The sequence below is a fragment of the Equus caballus genome, chromosome 16, assembly GCF_041296265.1.
Source record: "Equus caballus isolate H_3958 breed thoroughbred chromosome 16, TB-T2T, whole genome shotgun sequence".
NCBI classification, from domain to species: domain Eukaryota; kingdom Metazoa; phylum Chordata; class Mammalia; order Perissodactyla; family Equidae; genus Equus; species Equus caballus.
This window is the reverse complement of record NC_091699.1, coordinates 73,221,463-73,247,923: the sequence shown is the minus strand read 5'-3', so window position 1 is coordinate 73,247,923 and position 26,461 is coordinate 73,221,463. Positions and strand designations below refer to the sequence as shown.

At 37.0% G+C, this 26,461-nt stretch overlaps 1 long non-coding RNA gene across 2 annotated transcripts in view; it reads left to right on the top strand.

Moving 5' to 3' along the window:
* The window catches only part of LOC102150976 (uncharacterized), a 79,143-nt gene extending 53,054 nt beyond the window's left edge, over positions 1-26,089 (top strand). Inside the window, exon 5 of one of the 2 annotated variants that reach the window (XR_011427346.1) lies at positions 23,618-26,089. This is a non-coding gene — a long non-coding RNA (uncharacterized lncRNA). Of the gene's footprint in view, positions 1-11,385; positions 13,302-23,617 lie in introns of those variants that run through there. The other variant, XR_011427345.1, reaches the window with a different exon arrangement.
* Positions 26,090-26,461: the final 372 nt, after the last annotated feature.

Below are 26,461 nucleotides of genomic sequence, written 5' to 3'. Positions count from 1 at the left end.
GTCTTTCACCTCCGTGGTTAAATTTATTCCTAGATATTTTATTCTTTTTATTGTGATTCTAAATGAGATTGTATTCTTGCATTCTCTTTCTGTTAGTTTGTTATTAGAATATAGAAATGCAACTGATTTTTGTAAGTTGATTTTGTACCCTGCAACTTTGCTGTAGTTGTTGATTATTGCTAATAGTCTTCTAATGAATTCTTTAGCGTTTTCTATATATAAAATCATGTTGTCTGCAAACAGCAAGAGTTTCACTTCTTCATTGCCTATTTGGATGCCTTTTATTTCTTTTTCTTGCCTAATCATGCAGCTTTCTTTTGATTGGTGTTTTCACAGTATATATATTTTTTAATCTCTTTGATTTTAATCTACTATTTTAGTGTATTTTAAATCAGTTTCTTGTAGACAGCTTATAGCTGGGTCACTAAAAAAAATATTCTGATGATTTCTATTTTAATTGGTATATTTAAACCATTTATATTTAACGTAACTTTTGATATGTTAGGATTTAAGTCTGTCACTTTATTATTTGTTTTGTGCATTCTTTTTGTTTTCTGTTTCTCTCTTTCCCTTTTCCTACCTTGCCTGAGGGTTACTTGCATATTTTGTAGTGCTACATTTTGCCTTATCTGTAGTGTTTTTTAGTGTATATCTTTGTACAATTTTTGAAAATAGTCTTCTCAGTTGTTGCTCTGGGGATTACCTTATATTCCCCTTTAAAGACATATTAATTTATAGAAAATCTACTTTGCATTCTCCTGCCCTCCCATTGGGTTCTGGGGAGAAAAGAATACATATTCAGTGATACTCATAAATCTTCTCCTCAAGGAAATGTGTAAATTCTATACTTAAGTGTATATTTTAAATACAAAAATAATATGTTGTCAAAAAATTGGAATTTCTTACCACTACTTGACATTCCCCATTGTATATGCTTAATTTTTGCTATTTATCTACACATAAGATTATATTCTCTTTTTTCAGTAGGATTTCTTATTTGATTCATTTTCAGTGTTCAACATCCTGAGCACTGGTGGGTTTATTGACCAAATTTTAGAAACCACGACAGCTCAGCAAACAGAGATTGTTTCCTCCAAGCATGATCTATTTAGAGTCATAAGTAACCTCTCCTGAATTGTATTGCAATTATTTCTTTGCTTTTAAAAATATTATTGCTACCTACTTATGTCTTCCTTAACAAAATAATTCTGTTTTGCCTGATTTTGAACTTTATATAAATAGAAACATACATTTACATTCTTTTGTATCTTGCTGCTTTTGCTTAATATTATGGCTGTAAACTTTATTCATGTGGTTTTAGGTAGATATAAATCAACAAGAAAAATATACACAATCCAACAGAAAATTGGAAAAGACTTGAACAGAGACTTCAAAACAGAGGAAATTCAAATGGCCAAGATTATATTAAAAAGTGTACAACCTTATTAATAATCAAGAACATGTAAATTAAAACCTCTGAACAATACCACCATAATCCTGCCAGATTGGAGAAAAATTAAAAGTGTAACGGCACTGTGTATTGATGAGAATGAAGAACAGTAAGAATTTTTATATGCTGCAGGTGGGAGCAAAATTTGGTACAACCATCTTAGAAAACCCTCTGGCACAATGTTGAGCAATATACCAGCAATTCCTCTCTTACCTATATAATATGGAAACACTGTGGTGCATGTAAATCAAGATTCTTGTAAGGAAAACTTATAGGAAGATTATTCACAGTTGCTCCAAACTGGAAGGGACTGGGTAAAGCAATTGTAGTAGATTTGTAAAATGGAACGCTATATACAGCAACAAAAATGGACCAGTGACATTCACTTTCTGTTTCAGTGAATCAACTTTGTCTCTTTCTTATCCATTTTATCAGTTTTTCACTATGTCTAGTGACATTTGGGAAGTTTTTCCTTGAACTAATATAATCTATAGAAATGTTTCATTTTGTGTGTTGCAAACTCGACAGTTCACTGTATTTATGCTCACTTCTTACTAAAATAAAATCTAAATGATGTGTGGCATTTTTTTTCTTTCAGCTCAAAGAACAAAGCAAAGTAGAAAAGTGTGGTGCTCTCAACAGGTCAGCCCAATGCAATCCTGCCTTTCACACACTATGACCCCTAACTTTTGAAAAGGTCATTGAGAATTCCAGAAAACAAAATGTAGCAGAGATCAAGCTAGCAGGAAGAATTCATCTAAAAGGGAAAATACCATTTGGTGTTTATTTTGGCATTATTTTGAGAATCTATACCTGAGTACATTTGAAAATAAATTGCTTTCGAAAAATTTGTGGTACAGGATAAGAGCTGGTGAGTGCATTTTGCAATCTTAGTCTTTTTTTTAAACAATGAAGGATTAAGGAGGAATAGGGAAAAGGTTAAGAGCTCTATGCCTGGCCCCTCAAAGTTCTGGTGGAGCACTAAGCATTCTACAGCTGGTTTAGAATTAGGAGGTTTCCTTCAAAGCTTATGGAAAGTAACCTGCTAGTAAACCACAGCTCCCGTTAGTGTCAGTCTACCACTGCTCAAATGGCAGTGTGTGTTTTCAGAGAGGATTTTACATAACTAGGCACTGCAGGTCTGGCAAAGCCCTGAGACAGAGCCTCCTCAGGTCTTTTCTAACCTATCAGCAGTAGAATAGCAATAGCAGCCGTTTGCTCACCTGCTTTTGATAGCATTTACTAAGCTTTCCAGGCCTCAGTGCCAGACGAAATGGCAGCATACCAGTATTATAGGTGCATTGGAGACTTTCAATTACATTTCCAAGGGAGAATTTGGCTTTCATATCCAACCTTCCTTTTTCCTCCAGCTATAAAATCACTATGGTGCAGAGTAAATGTGTCATGGTGTCTTCTGGAGGGGAGAAAACCCAGACTATTAAATAAAGATTCATAGAAGTGTCTACTAGGAGACACCCCAAAGACTGTCTGCCTAGTCTTATTCCCTGTCCTTTGGTTGATCCAAGATCCACCTCATAGCTTGCTGGACTGAGGTATCTGTAGCTAATCTGGCTTCACTTAGTGCTCTCCTAGAATGGAGAGTTTAACCTCAGCTTACCAAGTCTGATCCTGATCCCTGTGAATAAGCCTCTTGCCATGTGGACCAAGATTACATAGATCCTGAATGCTTGACCGATATTGGACTTGCAGCCACTGTGTCCTAGTCAGCCACTGGGTCTTCAGTTTTCCCATCTGTACAATGAAGGAATTAGACTAAGTGGCTCTTACATATAGATTGATCAACTTTGACCTGAGCTTGTCTTTAGACACAATGCTGTTTACCCTTGTTCCTTGCCAAGACAAGTTCTTTTTTTTAATTCAATTTATTTAAACTAAAAAAAAAGCAGTTCACCCATTTCTCCCACCTGCCTCCATACCCCAACTCTGGCAACCACCAATCTGTTCTCTGATTCTTTGAATCTATGACCTTTTTTTTTTGGCCAAACTCCGCATACAAGAGAGATCATATGGTATTTGTCTTTCTCTCTCTGACTTATTTCACTTAGCGTAATGTCTAGAGGTCCATCCATGTTATTGCAAATAGCAAGAGTTCATTATTTTTTGTGGCTGACTAATGTTCAGTTATATATATATATATACACCACATCTTCTTTATCCATTCATCCATTGAAGAACACTGAAGTTACTTCCAAACCTTGGCTATGGTAAATAATGCTGCAATGTACATGGGTGTGCATAAATCTTTTCCAGTTAGTGTTTTTGTTTACTTTGAATAAATACCCAGAAGTGGAATTGTGGGATCATATGGTAGTTCTATTTTTAATGTTTTGAGGAACTTCCATACTGTTTTCCATAGTGGCTGCACCAATTTATGTTCCCACCTACAGTGCACAAGGATTCCCTTTTCTCCACATCCTCACTAACACATGTTATTTCTAGTCTTTTTGATAATAGCTATTCTAACTGGTGTGAAGCAATATCTCATTGTGGTCTTGATTTGCATTTCCCTGATGATTAATGATGTTAAATATCTTTTCATGTACCTGTTGGCCATCTGTGTGTCTTTGGAAAAATCTCTGTTGAGATCTTCTGCCCATTTTTTAAACCAATTGTTTTTTCTTTTTGCTATTGAGTTGTATGAGTTCTTTATATATTCTGGACATTAGCCCCTTCTCAGGTATATTATTTGCAAATGTTGTCTCCCATTCACTAGGTTGCCGTTCCCTTTTGCTGATGACTTCCTTTGCTGTGTAGAAGCTTTTCTGCTGGATGTAGTCCCACTTATTTATTTTTGCTTTTGTTGCTTTTGCTTTTGGTGTCAGATTCAAAAAATCATCACCAAGACCTATATAAAGCTTACTGCTTATGTTTTCTTCTAGGAGTTTTATGGTTTCAGATCTTTTGTTCAAGTCCTTAATCTATTTTGAGTTAATTTTTGTGTATGGTGTTGGATAGTGGTCCCGTTTCATTCTTTTGCCTGTGTCTGTCCAATTTTCCCGATGCCATTTATTGGAGAGACTATCCTTTCCGTATTGTATATGCTTGGTTCCTTTGTCATAAGTTAATTGATCATACATGCATGGGTTTATTTCTGGGCCCTCTATTCTGTTCCATTGACCTATGTGTCTATTTTAATGCCAATGCCACACTGTTTTAATTACTGTAGCTTTGAAATATAGCTTGAAATCAGAGTGTGATGCCTCCAGCTTTATTCTTCTTTCTCAAGATTGCTTTGGCTATTCAGGGTCATTTGTGGTTCCATACAAATTTTAGAATTGTTTTTTCTATTTCTGTGAAAAATGCCATTGGAATTTTGATAGGGTTTGGATTGAATCTGTAGGTTGCTTTGTGTAGTATGGACATTATAACAATATTAATTTTTTCCAACCCATGAGCATGGAATATCATTCCATTTATTTATATTTTCTTCAATTTCTTTCATTAATGTCTTGTAGTTTTCAATAGACAGGTCTTTCATCTCCTTGATTAAATTTATTCTTAGGTATTTTATTCTTCTTAATGCAATTGTAAATGGAATTGTTTTCTTAATCTGTCTTTCTGATAGTTCATTATTAGTGTATAGAAACATAACAAATTTTTGTGTATTGATTTTGTATCCTGCAACTTGACTGAATTTGTTTTTTAGTTCTAACAGTTTTTTGATGGAATTAGGGTTTTCTATACTTAATATTGTGTCATCTGCAAATGTTGTACTTCTTCCTTTCCAATTTAGATAACTTTCATTTCTTTTTCTTGCCTAATTGCTCTGGCTAGGACTTCTAATACTATTTTGAATAAAAGTGGCAAGAGTGAGCATTCTTGTCTTCTTCCTCCAAGACTAGTTCTTGCATTCAGGGTGGAAACTGTTAGCTTAGCAAAATATCCTGAAGACCAAAATACTTTAATATTCTGCCTAATTCTGGACAAACATCATCATTTCATGGAGATCTAGCAAGCCTTTAACTAGAACATATCCTGAATATTGACAAAGACAGCTAACATGGACAACTAATTCAAATGTTATTTAATAATATTTTTAAGATAGTGGTTGTTAATTTTAGGTCCTTGGACTCCAGAAATTTGTGCATGTGTGTGTATGTATGTGCATGCATCCTCATTTTCTTTATGAAAAGAGGGTCCAAGCTTTTATCAGTTTCTTTACTCAAAGACTTGAGAAGCTCTGATTTGAGGTGTGAGTTTCTTGCATACAGAAAAGCATACATTTAGGCAAAATTTCTAAATTTAGAAATTTGTGCTCAATGCACTATACATTGAGAATATGGATGTATATGTTAAGCAAATATCTTCCTACTTCTTTCTTCTGAAAGTTTCATATCTGCATTTTAATGCAGGACATCACAAGCAAATACCTCCATGATTGCATTTATTTCCCATGAATTTTGGTTTCTACCTCCATACTTCTCCCTTTCTCTGCCTTTTTCATGTCTTTCTTTCTCTCTCTCACTGTTTCTTTTATCTTCTTTCTCCATTTCCTTCTCTTCCTTCTCTCTCTCCTCCCCCTCCAATTTTCTTCTCTCTCTCTCTCTCTCTCTCATCAAATAGTTTAGAGGAGAGATAATACCTTTTTTACTATTGTATTTTCAGCTCCCAAGAGAGTTCCTGGCATATGGTAGTTACTCAAAAAACATTTACTGAATGAACATATGAGAGAGGCATTTAGGCTCATATTGTTTTTATTATTTCAATTGTGAGGCAGTCAGATTGGATATAGGGAAGTGTAGAAAGTGTTCTTCAGGAGCAGTTCTGGGTCATCTGTGGATCAGAAAAGTAAGATTTGCTAAAAGTAATGCATCTTCCAAAGTATGAGCAGGTCCCCTGGATTTTGAGATGTTAGTTGTGGTAGCCAGTTTCCAGGATGGCCTCTAATGATCCCCGCCTGGTATTCAGACCCTTTTGTAGACTCCTTCTCAATGTACTAGGGTTGTTCTGGGTGACTAATAGCATATGGCAGAAGTGATGGTATGTCACTTCCAAGATTAAGTTATGAATCTGTATTGTTTTATTGTTGTATTGTTTATTGTATTGCCTTGGGATCTCAGTCTCTCTCTTTTGGATCACTACTTGCTCTGGGGAAAGCTGTACCGTGAGCACCACTACAGAGAGACCCACATGGAGGAACTGAAGTGTCCTCTTAACAGTCATGTGAATGAGGTAGGATCCTTCAGACCCAGTCAAGCCTTAGATGATACAGCCTCGGCTGACACCTGGATTACAACTTCATGAGAGACCTTGAGCTGGAATTACCCAACAAAGCCATTCCTAGATTAATGACCTACAGAAACTATGAAATTATAAATGTTTGTTGTTCTAAGCTGCTAAGTTTGGAGTAGTCTGTTATGTAGCAGTAGATAACTAACATGGTTGTTGAGTGATACCTATGGGTCATGTTAGACAGAGTTAATGAGCTGGTATTAGCTAATGAAGAACATTTACTTTTCATTTTGCTGGTTAATACCCAAGTTGGGGCAGACACAGATCTGACAAGGTTATGACCTTGAGGAAATAAATTTCCTCTTTGGAATTCCTTTTTATCATATGTATAGTGAAAAAATTGGCATTCTAGCACTTTATAATTTTTCTGTATGAAATTTAACAAGTTCTGTAACTCCTAATGGTGCCAGAGTCAAATTGTTCCTAAGGAGAAGATTTCTTTTCCTCTAATTAACCACAGATATATTAACTTACCCACTAACATAGAATCCACTCATTTATCATCTAAGCCATTAAGCTCCTCAAAGGCATAACCATCTTGTGCACTCCTGTAGCTCCTCTCCTAGTATAATAATTAATATATAAGTAATTTAGTAGTTACATGTTGAAGACTTAAATTGCTGGAAAAGAGGAGCATCTTCTCTAATGGGTATTCCATCTGTTGGTACTGTTTCTGAAGCTTAAGGCTGGGTTAATATACTTGGAGAACTTCTCTTGAAAGTCCAATAAATTTTGCTAATACTTTTGGCAGGCAGAATCATTCAGCTTAGAACAAAGGCTAAAGAATAGAAGAGGGGAAATAAAAGCAAATTGGAACTGAGTTGATTGTGCCCTTTTGTGAGTCTGATGTTTTATCCTCTTTAGATCTTGGCTATATCTGTATCTGTATTTGAGTCTATATATGGACACCTAGTCTATCCTTAGATATCCCTATCTATTTATAGTATCATTATTATAATTGTGGGAGACATCTTTTAATCTTCAGTAGGCAATCTTTGTTACATGGATATCTGTTAATCTGCTACATTTTAGGAAACTTTACCAGAGTGAAGCATCCATCTACTACTTACAGATAAACAAATCAAAATAAACATAACTAGCAACATCATTTTTTCAAACTTGAAAAGTCTTATCAATAAATGATATTGTTGTCCTGGAATGTGTGCAGTGTAAATGCATTTTCTGCCAGCTATACATTAAACTCTCACAAGGGCAAAGGAAATTGAAACTGTCTTTCTAATGGATCATAAATCTTGGAAATGATTTGAATTCATGAATTAAATGGCAGCTTTGAAAGCATTTGCTGATTTATCTTGGATCTTAAAAGAAAGAACATTTCTATGACAAATCAAATTAGTACATTTTCATATTCTGCACTGTGGTTTTACAGAAAAGTATTCATCAAAGATGTAACATGGCATGCAGATAATTTTTTCCTATTAGAAGAAAATTTTTATTATTATTTCTAAGCCTCCGTCCCTCTGCTAATTAGAAAACTCTTGGAGATTAAGAATAAGAAGGTAAATGTTGTATTAGGATGTAGAGATTATGATTAAAAATAGTGGATTGCACCTCCGAAATATTAAATTGAATCAGCTAGTGAGTGGCTAACTCAGCTGCATCAGTGTGACTGGGGTAAAATTCAAGTTCCTGTGTAGTTTCCTCCCTGTCTGTCCCCTCTACTTACCACTCCTAAGAAGGAAATTGTGACTGCTTTCCTGACTTGGAATAACTTTGGCAACTTGAACATGCCTCTCCTTGCCTAACTTCAAATTAAAAGCATTCTATAAAAACAAACAGCTTCATTTCTGGTCCAGGGAATTGCTCCAGGCGCTGCCTCCCATCCTTTAATTAGAGATCTTTAACTCCCTCTGAATCCCTGGTCTCTCTTCTGTTGCTTCACATATTTATACCATCTCTTGTCTGAGTCTCTGCAGACTGACAGCATTTTCTGATGTGCAGCCTTGTTGTTGATCAAGCTTTCTTTTTCCCAAGAGTCTTCTTTGGATTTCACCCTCCTTGACTTTCACCCAGCTACTTGAGAAAAAGTGATGTTCTATCCATGCTTGACACACAGACACCTTTGTCTGAGCCAGAGCCCTGTGCTCCTCTCTCTAGCTTTAATGAGAGGACAGATTGAGCTATTGGAGTTTGTTCCATGGCCCGATGGTCATGCGCCGTTTTAAGAGAGACTTAGGGCATGATACACATTTCCCCCCTAGTTGAAATTTTAGTGAAAGTCCAAGTCTTTGTGATTACATTTTGTGAAGGTCATTAGTTTTTATAACATAGTCTTAGGTTCATGAAATTAGACGCTTTTAAAGAAAAGAGGTGCATTTTGTCTAAAATTGCTTGTAAAATACCACATTGAGCTATATGATACTTGGCCCTTGGCCAGACTTTCACGATTAATAGGGGTATACAATAAGCTGTCTATCCTTCATTAGAATTCTCCAACTCTGACGTTCCCAGAGAAAATGGTTTCTGTTGCTTTTTAAATAGCACTGTTTTGGTTTATCCGGCGTATTATAGCTCTCACATATATGATCCTTTGATTTTATTTTTCTGCCTGCCTCTGTGTAGACGGGTGTGATGCTGGTCTCCATCTTCTTCAGTCCTGAATGGCACAGTGAAGTCAGGCTTATAATTCTTGGGTCTCATTTTTTCAATGGGGGAAAATTGAGTTATATAGACTTTCTTATCCTTGATACCTGAGTTCACTCCCTGATCTTTAGAAAATTGTGTGCGTTATCTCCTTGGTTCACTTGAAGACTAGACCATCATGACTAAATTTCCTGGTGTGCCTACATTTTTACAATATCTCTCTGTTTGACATTTTATCAACAAGAATATTAACTAGTATTTATCCTCCACTATGGTGCAAGCTGACTGATTTTCAAATTACTTCTTGCATCTGGCTTCTTCTACTTCAATTTCTCTCCACCTTTATCACTGCCACCTTCATTCATTCGAAACTATTTTTTGAACATCTGCTGTATACCAGGCACCTTTCTAGGCTCTGGGAATACAGTAGTGAACAAAACAGATGAGGGCACCTACCATTGGGGCGTTTACATTTCAGTGGCAGCTGTGACTCCTTAAGCCCATTCAATACAACCCTTGCTCCTGTCCCTTTTCTATCTCGATTGAAGTGTTTCAGTCTCATGAGATACCCTCTCTTCCACTGGCCTGGCTCTGTCACAAAAGACATTAAGCGCAAGTTCCTGTATCTGCCACCAGAATGCGGGAGACATGTTCCTGGTGTCTCACTTTGTTGGTTTGAAGCACACTTTCTTGATAGAAACACTAGAATAATATGAAAATGATAGCGAAGTTCTTTAGCATTATTAGTACTTTTCTTCAGCTACATTATGGGTTAAAAACATTTGTGTGGGCTGTCCTCAGGCCCTGGGCACTATTTATTACAAACGTGCCTCTGATTTCCAACCAGAAGTTTTACAAGCAGATCATTGGAACCCAAGGTTGTCAGTTGGAAGTTTCCTGTGCAGTAGTTTGATTGTGCTGATGACCTTGAAGCTCTTTAAGATTCAAAAGTGGCCTCTGAATTAACAAAGAATGATTACCTGTTCTTTAATCTGTTTGTTAGGTTTATTTTTCCATATTCTGTTTCTTTGAAGAGTGATAGTCTACTATATAGGGTAGATGTAGTAACTCGATTGATCTCTCCACTCCCCAGTAAAGCCTCTATCATTTGACCAGATGAGATAACAGAGAGTTTACTATACTCAGGGGCCTCCTTTGCTAAAATAGAAACGTGTGATTCTGGGTTATCTTTGAATCCTGGGAAAAGTAACAGAGATGAATTGTTTCATCTCTCTGGCCAACCAGCTTCTCAAGGAAAAAAACACTTTTTGAAAGATGAGATAAAATGGTGTCTAGTGAGTCATGATTTCCAGTTAGTGCAAGCCCAGAGCACCCAGGAGGGTCTACTTTGTGTGTCTCAATTAGCCGTACACCTTCATGGGACTCTTTTTGTTCCCTGAGTGTGGCCCAATTATCTGTTAGCTAATCTGTTCGATGGCCTCCTAGGGCCACACAGAGAGGGAAGGAGGTCCAGAAGGTTACAAAGGACGTACAGCCAGCCTAAGAGAAACACCCTGGGCGTTATGGAAAGCTTCTACCTTGTGAGCTCAAAGCCACTCATGTGTTGCCTCTGCCTTTCCATTTCTCTCTGTGCTTAGACTACGGGAATATGTGCAGAGAATATTCTTTAGGGGATGGGATCAAGAACTAACTGAGGGGCTGGCCCGGTGGTGCAGAGGTTAAGTTCGCACGTTCCGCTTCTCGGCGGCCCAGGGTTCCCCGGTTCAGATCCCGGGTGCGCACATGGCACCGCTTGGCACACCATGCTGTGGTAGGCGTCCCACATATAAAGTAGAGGAAGATGGGCATGGATGTTAGCTCAGGGTTAACTCAGGGCCAGGCTTCCTCAGCAAAAAGAAGAGGACTGGCAGTAGTTAGGTCAGGGCTAATCTTCCTCAAAAAAAAAAAAAAAAAGGAACTGACTGAATGAATACAGGTTGAACTTCAGCAGCCTCCTCTTTGTTTTTGCTAAGCTTTCCTTGGCAAAGGCTGTGAAGAGAACCAAGGGCGAGAGGGGCTGGCAGGGGCTGAAATCCCTTTTACTTAGACTATTGCTTGTTCTCTGCTTCTCGTTGCAGGCTGCAGTCTGATGTGTAATCCGACAGTTTCAGATCTTCCATTAGGGCACCTCGGAGTGGGCGTTACGTGTGGATGAGGGGAGCTGTGGTTCTTGTATAGAAGCATTAGATCTGGAGTTGAGTTCTGAGGAATTTCACTTCTAAAAGCTTATCCTAAAGAAATAATGCTGATAAAGATTAAGACTTATCTGTAAATCCGTAGAAATCCTGCCAGGGGCAGAAATAGAGTGCCATGATTAAGTTTTTGCTCTGGCTGGACCAGAATGTCTAAGTTCAAATCCTAGCTCTGCAATTTCCTGGGTATGCGACCTTGTGCAAATTACTTAACTTCATTTTTGTCAGAGTTTCCTCAATTTCTAAAGGGAGGACTGTCATTGTACCTATTTCATAGAACTGTTGTACACATTAGTTAAGAGTTATAAATTTGTTAGTGCAATGCATGCTGTATATAAGCACTTGAGTAAACATTAGCTATTACTTTATTATTATTATTATTATTAGGTTCTTTATCATAGCATTGTTTATAACAATGAATAGTTGGAATGACATAAATATCCATTGGTAAGAAACTAATTAAAGAAACTATTATGGTTCCATATAATATGAGACTATACGGCTATTAAAGATGATGTCTCAGAAGGCTCTTTAATGACAAGGAAAAATATTGCTCAATGGAAAAAGCTAGTTAAAAATATTATGCATATGGCAATTCCCTTTGTTAAATATATGGATACATATGCAGACAAAGAGAACAGGAAATATACTTACAAAGTATTAGCCATAAGATCACAGATGATTTTTCTTTAGTTTTTTGTCCTTAGCTGTGTTTTGTATCATAAATTAGTGTTACATTTGCAATCAGAGAAAGACATATGTATTTTATTAAAGCAACAACAATTTGGTTTCAGTAACTTAATCATTCTGTTTATAAAATGGGAGTAAAGACGATGCCCATGACATGAGACTGTTGTCATTAGGTTTTTGCACATTGCCTCTTCCTCACCATGGCCTGCCCCGACCATCCAAAGAATTAGCCCAACAATCATCTTCCAGTGCATTCTCCTGCCTTACTTACTTCATAACATTTATCTTTCTCTGAAATTAGCTAGTTTATTTAGTTGCATTTTTTCTTCATTTTATCTTTTTTCTCTGGAATGGAAACTCTCTGTCGGGGGGAGCTTATTAGTTTTGTTCACAATTGAAGTGTTTGGAATATTGCTTGGCAGCTCAGGTAATCAATAAATAATCATTGAATGAATCATGAATACCAGCTAAGTCTTGCAAAAGGCTCCAGAAAATGTTAACTATTGTTATCAGAGGCAGAGATGTATTTCACTCCAAATGCCTAAAAAATAAACTAGATCAAAAGGCTTATCTCCAATCAATGAACATGCAAAATGTCCTATCAAGAGCCAGCACTTGGATCGGTTTACTAGATGCCTGGCCTCAGTTTTCAGGATTAATTAAATTAGCTGTCTAGTTTAACCAGTTACCTTGTTATCTTGTTTAATCTTTGCAGCAATACTGCGAGGTCTGTTACATCCTTGTTTGACACATTATTCTGAGATTTTGGAGGTGTGATAAATGAGGACCAAAGAGGTTAAATAACTTGCTCAAGGTCACGTAACTAATTGAGCACAGAACTGGGAGGTACCCTCTGGGACTCTGGCTCTCCAGCTTGTGTTGTAACCACCACACTGTAATACCAATATCAAGGAACTCTAAAGTTATCGTATATGGAATTATGTATACATTTGTGTGTGAAGAATCAAGTACTCAGGTGATTGCTAACTCTGTGTTAGAGTCATTCAATAATATCAAAAGAGAAGAGACAGGAGTCACACAAATCCAAATCTGAAAAACTAAAAAAAAATCAATAAAGCAAAAGTGCTGTAGCATTTTAAGCTTAAAAGCAACTTTCACATATGTTGTCTCATTTTATTGACCCCAAATATCTTAAATCTGAAGCTAATCTTGGAAATATTTTATATCCAAAGATTAATAGCCAACTATGTAAAGGAAACTTAAAAATCAATAGAAACATTACTAATATGCTAAATAGAAAAATGAAATGGGCATAAAAATTCAAACAAAAAATAAGAAATGCAGATGACTTTTAAATACTTGAGGAAATGTTTATGTTTACTATTAGCCAGAAAAATGAAAGCAAATTATTACAACACTGCAATGCCATTTTTTGTCAAACAAATTGCTAAACATTTTAAAAGAGAGTTGGCAGAGAGTAGGGAAAAGGTACCCTCATAAACATATAGGAGTATAAATTAGGATAGACGTTATGGCAGCTAATTGGTCTTGTTGTTTTAAGAATCCAAAAATATCCATCCTTTGCTTCATTAGTTCTTCGTCTAGGAAATAATCAGAGATGTGTGAAGTATTTCTGTTCATCCAAGTGTCATTTATAGTCATTAAAAAAAAGAGAGCTCTTGACCTACAAAATAATGGGGAAATAATTAAATAAATAATTGTGTACATTTTTAAAGATTTTTTTTAATCTTCTAGAGTAGTGCTCATGATTAAACGTTGTATGAAGAAAAACGTAGGGGCCTAAATACTAAAATCATATTAAAATGCATGTGCATGCCTGGAAAAAGTCTGAATGGATTATCAGCAAGTGGCTACCTTAGTTTCTTCTGAATATGAGATTGAGTGCTTTTACTTTTCTTTTTTATGTTTTCTATTTCCTATTTCCTATAGTTTTGAGCAACAATCAGAAAAAAAATTAAGCATTTCTAAAAATAAACATTCAGCCTGAAAAGATGCTGTTAAGAACTTAGTGATTTGCTTCTGCACAAAGCCCGTTTTAACAATAGCAGTGGAACTTTTGCAAATACAAATTTGAAGACATCGGACCTTGAGATGCCCTTCAATTAAAACTTACTAACTCAGGCCCTAAAAATGACAGTCAAATTCAAGCATTCCAAACACACTCAGAATTTTATGTAGGTGTTACAGGGGAAATAAATGACCACAAACTATTAGTAATAAAGTCCTTCTGGAATCTGCAGAGAGTTTTATCATGCAGTCTGGTTAGATACCAGATAGCCACTGTATTGGGGAAAATAACTCTTTTCAGCCTATTATTAAATCTTTTTTTCTGCCTCATTGCTTTTCTTTTTGAAGCTTCGTTGCTTTTATGCTTAGAGTTTTAACCACTATTGTTAGCTTTTTTCTGCCAAAAATGAATGCACCATTTATACATGATTTCTTCCTATGGCCCGCCATTCTTCTTAACTGTGTAGCTCACACAGGCAGGCACGTGAGCAGATGGCCCCTCCACCTGCACAGGTTTCAGCTCATCACCTCTTTCTTTCCGTTCTCTGACTATGGGCTACTCAGTCCTGCTCCCAAGTGCTGGCTTTTCATTTTCTATTTTTCCTTCTTAAATCATTTGTGCTTATCCCTTCTTGTAATAGTTATTACTGTGTTAAAAATGATTTGGTGGGCAGGGTAGGGAGAATAAGATCTGGATTTTGTTCATTTTTCCATCGATTAGGATTGGTTAGGTTGTGCTATGGTAACAAACGACCCCCAAATCTCAGTAGCTTAAAACAACAAAGGTTTATTCTTGCTTATGTCTCATGTCTTTTGTAGATTAGCAAGGGCTTCTGCTTACATCATCTTTAAGCCCAGATACAGTTTGATAGAGCAGCCACCCTTTACGGTATTGCTGCTTGCTCGACAGAAAAAAAGTCATGGAGTATCTCACACCAGCAATTAAATGCTCTGGCCTTGAAGTGACGCTCGCTCCCCACTTCCGCTCACACCTCATTGGGCAGAACTAGTCCCACGACTCCACTCCACCCCCAGGGAGGGGGTCAGAAAGAGCCCAGCAAATAGATAGCTCGGAATAATTAGGAAACAGAACCAATTGCTAATCTACTTCTCCTCCTAAAAGAAATATTTTTGAAACATTGCTTTTGATGGCTATTGAGACCTAGTTGCCCCTATTTAAGTAAGTCTGTGCATATCAGAGTTTAACTGAATCAACAAACATTTTGATCATCTGCTGGGTATCAGACGCTGTGCTAGGTATGGGGGACACACAAAGGAACATAATGGGGCTCTCAGCTTCAAGGAGTAACCAGTCTAGTGGGGAAGAGACATAAAGCTAAGTAATTATAGAGCCATAACTATATGTCAAGTTATGAAAGAGGGAAGAACCAAACTGTATGGAGGCACAAAGTGCTGCGGAACCCGTATGAACCCCATTCATTCAGGTATTACTGTCAATCAAAAGGTAGATACATCAGGGAGGATAGAATAAGCACCTTGGCTGTCTACATTCACTCCATCACTGCCTCTCTGCCGAGGTTGTGCATTCACATCTATGTGACCTGCAAATCAACGGGGTGTCCCCTTGAGAAGTAGGTGAGTTTGACTCAAACCTTCCATTCCACGTCTAGTGGAAAGGCCGAGTCCCATCACAGGAGTGCTGTGACTTTCCAAGAGGCCTATGTTCTCTGAGTAACTCTTTCTTCGTGGTTGGTTCTGTGTTCCGTGTGTCTTGTGTGTATTATATCACTCCCAAAGGTGATCTGAAACCTACGTGGTTTCTGTGAAAGAAGCAACCCATAGTAAGTCTTGTTTGTGTACTAGGCTTCATAGAAGAATTGTTAGGAAGAGTTGGGGGACTAGGAAGAGGGATCCATGTTGCAGCAACACATCAGCTTCAAGTGGAATACTAAACCATCTAAAAATGCCCCCAAGCCAACACTTCGGAGAGAGGAGCCCCAGGGGCTGTTCACTCCACCTGGTCTCTGCTTCTCCCCATCTTAGATTCTTTTTTCTTTCCTCTCCTTTCTCTTCTCCTATTTCTTTATATCAATTAGGATAAGCTAGGTTATACCGTGGTAACAAGCAACCCCCCACAGCTCATCAGCTCAAAACAACAGACGTATTTCTTGCTCACACTACAGATCTATTGCAGACCATCAGATCATCTCTTTCATATCATCCCTGCGCATCAGGAGCAAAACAAATGTTTCTATGTATGTGGCACAATTTAGCGCTCATCTTTTGATGCCTGGGATCTAGACTGGATTGATCCTGACCTGATTCTCACAGTATTTTCCCAAAGATAGTTATATCTCTGAGAGAACCTCTGGTGCCAGCTGTTTAGAAAATGTATTTTTTTCTTGTAGCAAATATCAATTTACAATATATACTACTTATTTATAGAACTAGTACAGTTCCTTCCTCTGGAAGTCTGGCAAAGAGACTTGAACTAGAAGGAAGCACGTTTAGCAGGTCAGTTAACGAAATATGTTCAGAAATCCATCCAAGAATATGTCTTCCCAAGTATGCCGCCTTTGCTCCTACAAAATTCTCAACTTGGAATGCCCTTCAACTTGATTGTTAACTACCCTTATTTTGGTAATTATTTCACAATATATACATATATCGAACCATCATGTTGCACTCCTTAAACTTACATAATCTTATTTGTCTATTATATCTCAATAAAGTTGGAAAAAAACTTGATTGTCCTGTGGTTGGCTATTTCTTATAATTGAGTTCAGTCTCAACTCAAACGTTCCTTGTTCAGAAAAGTTTTTCATGACTGCCGTTTCAAAAAACCCCCAAAACCTTCTTCCCTATACATACAGTATTCCCTTATTATTGTCATTCAGGCATTTATTTTTATCTGAAATTATCTTGTTCATTTACGTCTCACTAATTTACTGTGTGTTTTTCCCACTAAAATAAACTCCATGAGAACAGGAATCTTGTTGTTCTTACACACTCCTGCATTCTTAGCACTTTGAACAATCCTGGCACACAGCAGGCACTCAATACAATTTGTTGCATAAATGAGTGAGTTTGTGGGCTCCTCCTGGCAGCCACACAATCAAATGCATGTGTCATGATCTTTTGTTGTTGTTCTTCTTCTTGTTTTAAAATAGAGGTTTCTCTGAGTTTGGGTGTTTGAGTGAATTTACAGGAAGCATAAATGTGCTTAGAAGACAGAGTATAGCCTATGGGGTTAAGCTACTCCACTTCATTAAATCCAAACCCCCAAAATAAAGAAATCAATGTAAAAAATCTCTAAGGGATTTTTATGCAAATCCAGCTTCAAGACAAGTCACCTTATCGTGCTTTCCAGCTAGATTTTCTCCACTTGACTTATGCCTCCTTCCTCCCTTCTTTCTGTTCTTTCTTTGCTGTCTTAATTCATTTCTCTCTGCTTATCATCTTTTCCTTTCTTCCTCCCTTCTTCCCTATCTAGTTATCTGTCATCCATCTTTTCTGAAACTGAGTAATTTTTCCTAACCCAGGAAGAGAGAATAGGCTCATTGTTCTCATTACCAGAAAATTGATTCCAGGGAAGACCTGCAATGTAGCAGAGAGCTTGTTGGACTGGGACCTGAGTCCTGACTTGGGGCAAATAACTCTCTGGGCCTCAGTTTCCTCATCTACAAAAGGAAGAAAGGACTTTGGGATCCCTTCTATCTCTATGAATCTGTAAGTCTATGAGCATTTTAGCAAGAAAATGATTAATGTTTAGATTTCTAAGCTTTAGTATTTTAAAGTACTAGACCCACAGGTAGTTTCAGCAGAATATTGCTTTGTATTCTCTTTCTACAATATGTAGAAGATGACGCAATGACACATTGGCAGGAAGTCTATATGGCCCACATGAAATCAGTCTTTGTACAGTACAGTCACCCCTCATACCTTTCTATTAAGGAAAAAAAAAAACTGTGTTGTTCCAGACACTGGCCTTATCCTCACTGTCTGCACATTTTGAGCCTGGAAGCTTTTCAATGAGATGGTGGGAGAAAGATTCATCGGTGGCTTATAATAACCAAAAAGCAATTTTTCAAAAAAAGACATTGGACTTTCCACGTTGTATGTGAAATAGCCCTAGCAGTGGAGATGATTTTGGTCACACACACACACAAAAAACACAGGGAAATCACCAGTGAGAATCATTCTACAGCAAACAATGGTGGATATAAGTGACTGCTATTTCAAAACTAATGTGTTTTTACTAAAATCTTATCACCAGTCAGATATGCTTTCATTTGCATGAAAGAAGAAGCATGGCAAATGGAGAAATGGAAGGATAAGTAGGTCAACCGAGATATTAGTGTGGAAAAAAACCAATGCCTGGCAGCTTTATAAGAAAGATGATCTTTTTACCCAGTATGAACAAATAAAGAAAGTTCATTGTTATCAGAGTGTTTTGCAAGCAAAACTCTCCTTTGGTTGTTAATATTTATATCTTTGTGTCTAACCCCGGGAGGATGTAACTTGGTAATAATGGAAATGAAAAGTCCTTCATCAGGTCCCTACTAATTTGGATCCCCAGAGACTCCACCAAATATCCAGATGGAGGTTACACGGTTCCATCTTCTCTACTGGCACTCCCAACGTTTCTCTACCCTAGTCAATTTCTAGTCCTGCAGCAATAAATGATAACTCTCCAAATTAAATTTTTCCTACCTAGAGAAAAAATAACATGGAGTTTCAAAGACTTGAATTAAAAAAATATAGAAAAGAATATTTTGAAATGTGGATAGAAAATGTAAAACTAGGAATTAATACTATTTAATTTAAATAACTTTGAGATTGCCCAGAAAGTCTTCAAAAAGAGCTTTCTTTTGTTTGAAGCAAATTATTGTGCAAAATATTTTTATAGTATAACAAAATTTCAGAGTTAGAACAGTGTCTTCCTAATAGTTTTCAACAACAAAAGAAGAAATACATTTTGGTGTGTGTAAATTTTTTAAAAATATTTTTGTTCTTTCCATGTTGCAATGCCTTACAACCATTTTTAGATTGTAAATTGTTTCAATTTAATTATTATAATGTAAAATTTCATGTGTTTAATAGTCTATGCCTCCCCAAAGAATGAATGAAGGGAATCTCAGAGGTCTATTATTTGAATTCCTATAAAATTTAATATCTATCTTCATCTAATGCAATATTTTTTAAAGTCTATATATGTGTCTTTGTAAAATTTTTCTGTTATCAGAAATATTTTCTTTCTCAATCTAAATATTCCAATTTTTAAAAATATAATTTTACTTTTTTTTTTTTTTGAGGAAGATTAGCCCTGAGCTAACATCTACCACCAATCCTCCTCTTTTTGCTGAGGAAGATTGTCCCTGAGCTAACATCTGTACCCATCTTACTCCATTTTATATGTGGGACACCTGCCACAGCATGGCTTGATAAGCGGTCCGTAGGTCCACACCCAGGATCCAATCTGGCAAACCCTGTGCCACTGAAGCAGAACGTGCGAACTTAACCACTGTACCACCAGGCTGGCCCCTAATTTTACTTATTTTTGTTGGTAAAAAGTAGTCTGATGATCACAAGTGTGTGTGTGTGTGTGAAGTTATTGTTTGTGGTAGTTTTAACTCATGGTTGCAAATTCTTTGACACTCTCCCATTGAGAAGTGACAGCTAAGTCCCCTCCTCTGGGCAGGCCTGGCCTGCTTTAACTAACAGAGTAATTTGGAAGTGATGTTATGTAATTTCTAAGGCTAGGTCATAACAAGTATTGCAGGTTCCGCTTGATGGCTGAAACATTTGCTTTTGGAGCTCTGAGCCACCATGTAAGAACTATAACTGTCCCGAGGCCTCCATGCGCTGAAGGAGCTCAAGCCACGTGGAAAGGACTAGTGTTAGCTAAATCCTGCCTCAGTATATCCCTGCTCAGGCACCAGACATGGGAGTGAAGAAGCCTCCTATCATTTTAGCTCCCAGTCATTCTGGTCATCCCCAGCCAGTGAACTCTTCCGAGCTGAGGCATCGGACAATGTGGAGCAGAGACAAGTCACCCCTGCTATGCCCTGTCCTGAATTCTTGTCCCACAGAATTCATGAGCATAATAAAATGATTGCTGGTTTATGCCACTAAGTTTGGGTTGGTTTTTGATGCAGCAAAATTCATGTAATTTTTCTGAATGATATTTACTTCTTCATTCATTCATTATAGGGTGTACTTCTAAAATACTCAGACCAGTGAACAAGTTAGACACATATAATATGAAGTAGCAGAGTGCTGCTAATTATGTAATCGAAGCCATATTCCAATCTATTTTCTCTGTTTATCAAAAGATATATTCGTATTATACCCATGGTATAAAAATTTCGTTAAAACTTTAATATCTCTATGAATGTTTACAGTAGGTATTTAGAAGAGCATGTGACATTCTTACATGGCAGTACATAGAGTACAGCAATAGTTTTCCAAATGTTTTTGAACATGCATCCCCCATTATATACATGTACAACTCTAATAATATATTGATCACATTATGAAATTCACAAAAACAGAAAATAAAAGAATGAGATAAAACAATAGAAAGAAATTTTGAAAATTTTGCCTGGCACCACAATGGAACATCTTGCCAACCCACTGAAGTGCTCACACCTCACTTTGATGATCACTCAAGTAGACAATAGATGGAAAAGAATGTCCAAATCTGGTTGCACATATTTGTGAAACGGTACGATAATGTAAGTTAACTGCTTGGGCTCATCATTGGTTCCATCCTCACACTTATACTTATATTGACTTTTGTGATAATCACATCCATTATTTTACGAACTTAGCCTTCAAGACAGAATAATGAATGGATCATTGACTGAACTGCGGTCAATAGGCTATTATAATTTCCCTTAATACAGCAATATTGAAGAGTCCCAGTGTGTTTGAAAGCTTACAGTTGCTGAATAACTATAAAAAACGAATATACATAATAATGAAGACACTGAGAAAATCTAAAAAAAGATCTTGTAATTGGAAGGAAAAGACAGCAAAAAGTCATGAAACAAGAAAACTATTTTCAAGGTTATTTCAAATTTGGCTAACTTTGTGCTACACAGATCTTCCTTGACTTATGATGGGGTTAAGTCCTGATAAACCCATTGTAAGTTGAAAATGTCATAAGGTGAAAATGTGTTTAATACACCTAATCTACTGAACATCATAGCTTAGCCTAGCCTACTTTAAACATGCTCAGAACAGTTACATTAGCCTGCAGTTGGGTAAAATCATCTAACCAAAGTCTATTTCACAATAAAGTGTTGAATATCTCATGTAACTTATTGAATACTGTACTGAAAGTGAAAAGCAGAATGGTTGTATGTGTACAGAATGGTTGTAAGTGTGTTGGTTGTTTACCCCTGTGATCGCGTGGCTGACTGGGAGCTGTGGCTCACTGCCGCTGCCCAGCATCATGAGAGAGTATCTACCGCGCATCACTAGCCCAGGAAAAGATCAAAATTCAAAATTCGAAGTATGGTTACTACTGAATCTGTATTGCTTTTTCACCATTGTAAAGTTGAAAAATTGTAAGTCAAACTATGATAAGTTGGGAACTGTCGGTATATTTTTGAGGTGTGAATTAGATTTTTAACTCAGCCAACATTTGCTTCATGTTTACTGTATGCCAGATATAGTGGGTGTTTTCTCTCAGATGTTATTTACCCTCCCCAGACTTGGTTAGTTCTAATTCTCTTATCAGAAATCACTTATATTAGGAAGATATTTTTAAACAAATTAAACAAGAAGGATCTATTACATCTTAGCAAAATCATGAGATAAGACTAGGGTCAGAAAACTGTGCCCCACTTATTTGTCTGTTTTATAGATGAAGTTTTATTGTGGTACAGCTAATTTGTTTACATATTGTCTTGCTTTGTGCTACAATAGTAAAGTTGAGTAGTTGCAACAGAGCATGGCCTGCAAAATCTAAAATCTAAAATCTAAAAATGTTCTATCTGGCTCTTTAAAGAAAACATTGTTGATCCCTGCTTTAAGAGACGTACTAAGATTCTGCAGTCAGAGCAGAATCTTCTTAAAGGATGTTATTTCACAAGTGGTTGGGTGACTCAAGTCATTTGTGAAGGAAATTAGTGCCTTTCACCTAGAAAGTGATACTTAAAATTTCTTTTTGATTGGTTATTATTAATCCAGCCAAGTAAATTAATGCCTCATAGCTGGAATAAATCAGGTTGGAAAGAAAAGAAAATGTGAGATTATGAAACAGTTAATTTGCACTTAAAAGAAGTGTCACTAATGGGTTCTTGCCATTTCGCTTAGAATTTAGGGCCTTTGAGCACCTTTCAAATTACGTACAGTAGAAGGCCATCCCTCTACCTCTCTGGGAGAATAACTTTGATTGTCTCATCTGACGTTCTTCTTGGTTGGTATTTCCCTGGCCTGTGATCTATGTATGTTGGGAGTGAAAAGACTCAGCATTGATGGGTTGAGCTGCCAGCAGATAGAATGTGTGGGGCTGGGCTATATCCTGAAGGGGTTTAAGCAAGTCTGATTCAGACTGTGTATGAAGAATTGAGCCAAGGTGAATATCAGAGCAGTAGCATCAATCCTGGAATCCCAAGACATATATTTACATAATGGAGGCAATGTTAGAATTCAGAAGCAGAGAAAATAAGGACAGGCTTAAGAAATGGAGTGAGTACATGGATAGTTGAAATGAGATGCCTCTGGAGGACACAACGCAGGGACCCTCGTAGTTTCCTTTTTTGGGTTGTTGTCATAAGGTGTTTGGCAGAATGGTTTTGCCATTTTGTTGCTGTTCTTCAAAGTCAAGAAATCAGCCAGCTCCATTAGTTGTTGGTAATGGAGCTGTGCTGGGGCAGTTACACTTAAATGCCCATAGAATCTGACGTCCCCATTGCTTCCTATCATAGATGGCGATGGTGAAGGAAGACGCCCTTCCAGATGATGCCTGGAATAGAGCAGCTACTCAAAACACATTCATTAGATAAACACAAGTAATTTAACACTAGATAATCCATGCGAGCATAATTTAATCAAGTTTCCCTTCTGCTATTGTCACAAAAGAATAGCATCATATAAATGTAAAATATGGATACCCCTAAACAGAAAAATCAACCTGGATTACCACCTAGTAGATTATTCCAGTCCAGTTTAATTCCAGGCTGTTTTCATGCCTACTATATTCTGGGGATGATCAAATCATATCTTTTTTCTGAAATGAAAATTTGTTATAGCATTAATCCAGCAAAAGATGATGGAGGATGTTAATATGCCTTAAAAACCAATCCTTGCCTTACTTTTTAACTGATTCATGTTAGTCCACTCCCAACACACAGAGCCATCCCTCTTGCAAAGAAAATGAAGAAGGTTTCTTCTGAATGATACTGCCTTATTCTAACACGTGTAACTATTTTCCCGTTCTAAGTGGAGTACATTTTGTCCTTTGCAGGGTAGACAATGGAGAACTTCAAAGGGGAAGACACTGCCTTGGCTCCCTGAAGTGTGGATATGGCCCACTCTCATTCTGCTGCTTGGACTCACCAAACTCTGGCCTCCTTTATCTCTGAGTTGAACTTTTAAGGCAAGACAATCCCTCCTAAGGAAACTGAAGTTCTAACTTTCCCAAGACCAAAGAGGCTTAATCTCAGATCACGGAATTTACAATGTTGGAAAAACTCCACCTCATAATTACTTCTCAATCATCTCCTTCTTTCTATCTCATTCACAAATATAGCCTTCAAGCAATTTATTCAAAATGTCACTAATCAGGAAGGAAAATAATTATTTCAGGAGGAGAGGTGTTAGTTTTACCACTGATTGCTGTGTGACTCTTGAGAAAGCACTGCTGGTTTAAGTGAGTGGGTTTGAAAATCACAAAGGTTAGTAAGGAGGTGGTGGCAGAGGACCAGGCAATTTTAAAATATGGTATTGCCCAACACCATTTATTAAAGAGACTCTTTTCTCCATTGTGTATTCCTTCCTCCTTTGTCATAGATTAATTGACCACATAGGCGTGGATTTATTTCTGCACTCTCTATTCTGTTCCATTGATCTGTGTCTGTTTTTGTGCCAGTACCATACTGTTTTGATTACCATAGCTTTGTAGTATAGTTTGAAATCAGGAAGCATGATACCTCTAGCTTTGTTCTTCTTTTTAAAGATTGCTTTGGCTATTTGGGGGCTTTTGTGGTTCCATACAAATTTTAGGATTCTTTGTTCTAGTTCTGTGAAAAAGATTAATTAATATATTACAAAGAAGGCAAGAATATACAATGGGAAAAATACAGTCTCTTCAATAAATGGTGCTGGGAAAACTGGACAGAAACACGAAAAAGAATGAAACTGACCACTTCCTTACACCATATATGAAAATAAACTTAAAATGGATTAAAGACTTAAATATAAGACCTGAAACTATAAAACTCCTAGAAGAAAACATAGGTACTGAACTCTGACATCAGTCTTAGCCATGTTTATTTGGACAGTCTCCTCAGGCAAAGGCAACAAAGGCAAAAAGAAACAAATGGGACCACATCAAACTAAAAAACTTTTGCACAACAAAGGAAACCATCTACAAAACAAAAAAGGCAACCTCCAGAATGGGAGAATATATTTGCAAATGACATGTCCAATAAAAGGTTAATATCCAAAATATATTAAGAACTCATACAACTCAATAGCAAAAAACCAAATAGTTTGATTAAAAAATGGGCGGAGGACCTGAAAAGATATTTTTCCAAAGAAGACATGCAGATGGCCAACATGTACATGAAAAGGTGCTCAACATCACTAATCATCAGGGAAGTGCAATTCAAAAACTCAATGAGATATCACCTCACAGCTGTCAGAATGGCTGTTATCAAAAAGACAACAAGTGGCTGGCCCGGTGTAGTACTTCAGTTCATGCACTCTGCTTTGGTAGCCTGGGGTTCACAGATTTGGATCCCGGGCACAGACCTAGCACCACTCATCAAGCCTCGCTGTGGTGGTGTTCCACATAAAATATAGAGGGAAGATTGGCACAGATGTTAGCTCAGTGACAATCTTCCTCAAGCAAAAAGGGGAAGATTGTCAAGAGGTGTTAGCTCAGGACCAACTTCCTCACACACACACACACACACACACACACACAAGAAGACAACAAATAAAAAGTGTTGGTGAGGATGAGAAGAAAAGGGTACCCTTGTGCACTGTTGGTGGGAATGTAAACTGGTGCAACCATGATGGAAAACAGTATGGAGGTTCCTCAAAAAATTAAGAAAGAACTATAGAATTCAGCAATACCATTCTGAATGTTTATCTGAAGAAGATGAAAGGACTGAGTCAAAAATATACATGCACCCCCAAGTTCATTGCAGCATTATTTACAATAGCCAAGACATGAAAGCAACCCACGTGTCCCCTGGTAGATGAAAGGATAAAGAAGAGGTGGTACACATATGCAGTAGAATATTATTCAGCTATAAAAAAGAATTAAATCCTGCTATTTTTGACAACATGGATGGATCTAGAGGATATTATGCTAAGTGAAATAAACCAGACAAAGAATACTGTATAATTTGACTTGTGTACGTGGAATCTAACAAAAACAAGTGAACAAACAAAATAGGAACAGACTCATAGATACAGAGAACAAATAGGTGGTTGCCAGAGGGGAGCAGGGTTAAAAGAGTGGGGGAAATAGGTGAAGAGGATCAAGAGGTAAAAATTTCCAGTTACAAAATTAGTCACGGAGATGTGATGTATAGCATAGGGAAAATAGTCAACAGTATTGTAATACCTTTGTATGGTGACAGTCACTAGTCTTATCAAGGTGATCATTTTGTAATACAAATAAATATCAAATCACTAGGTTGTACACCTGAAACTAATACAATATTGTATGTCAAGTATACTTCAATAAATAAAGAAACAAACAAAATATGGTATTGCCTTTTTTTGCTAAATGTAGCTAAACGACTGATTAGTCATATTACCGAAGAACTTTAAATCTTACAAAAGTAATATATTATCAATCCTCTAATAACTAAGGAGCTAGGCTGCAGGTATTATAACCAAGTTCTGTTAGGTTCACCAATATGTTTTAAACTGTATTACAGCATTTATATTAGGAAAAAATGGATTTGCATTGGGATTTACAAGACTGTATGCATATTGTACACTGATTCTCCCTAGGGGAAGGATTATTATCTTACAGGTACAAGTTCTCCCTAGTGCAGGGGATAACTTGAGAGTTAAATAAAATGTAATTCACTAATCTGCATTCCTAGGCTTGTTGACCTTCCAATTGCTG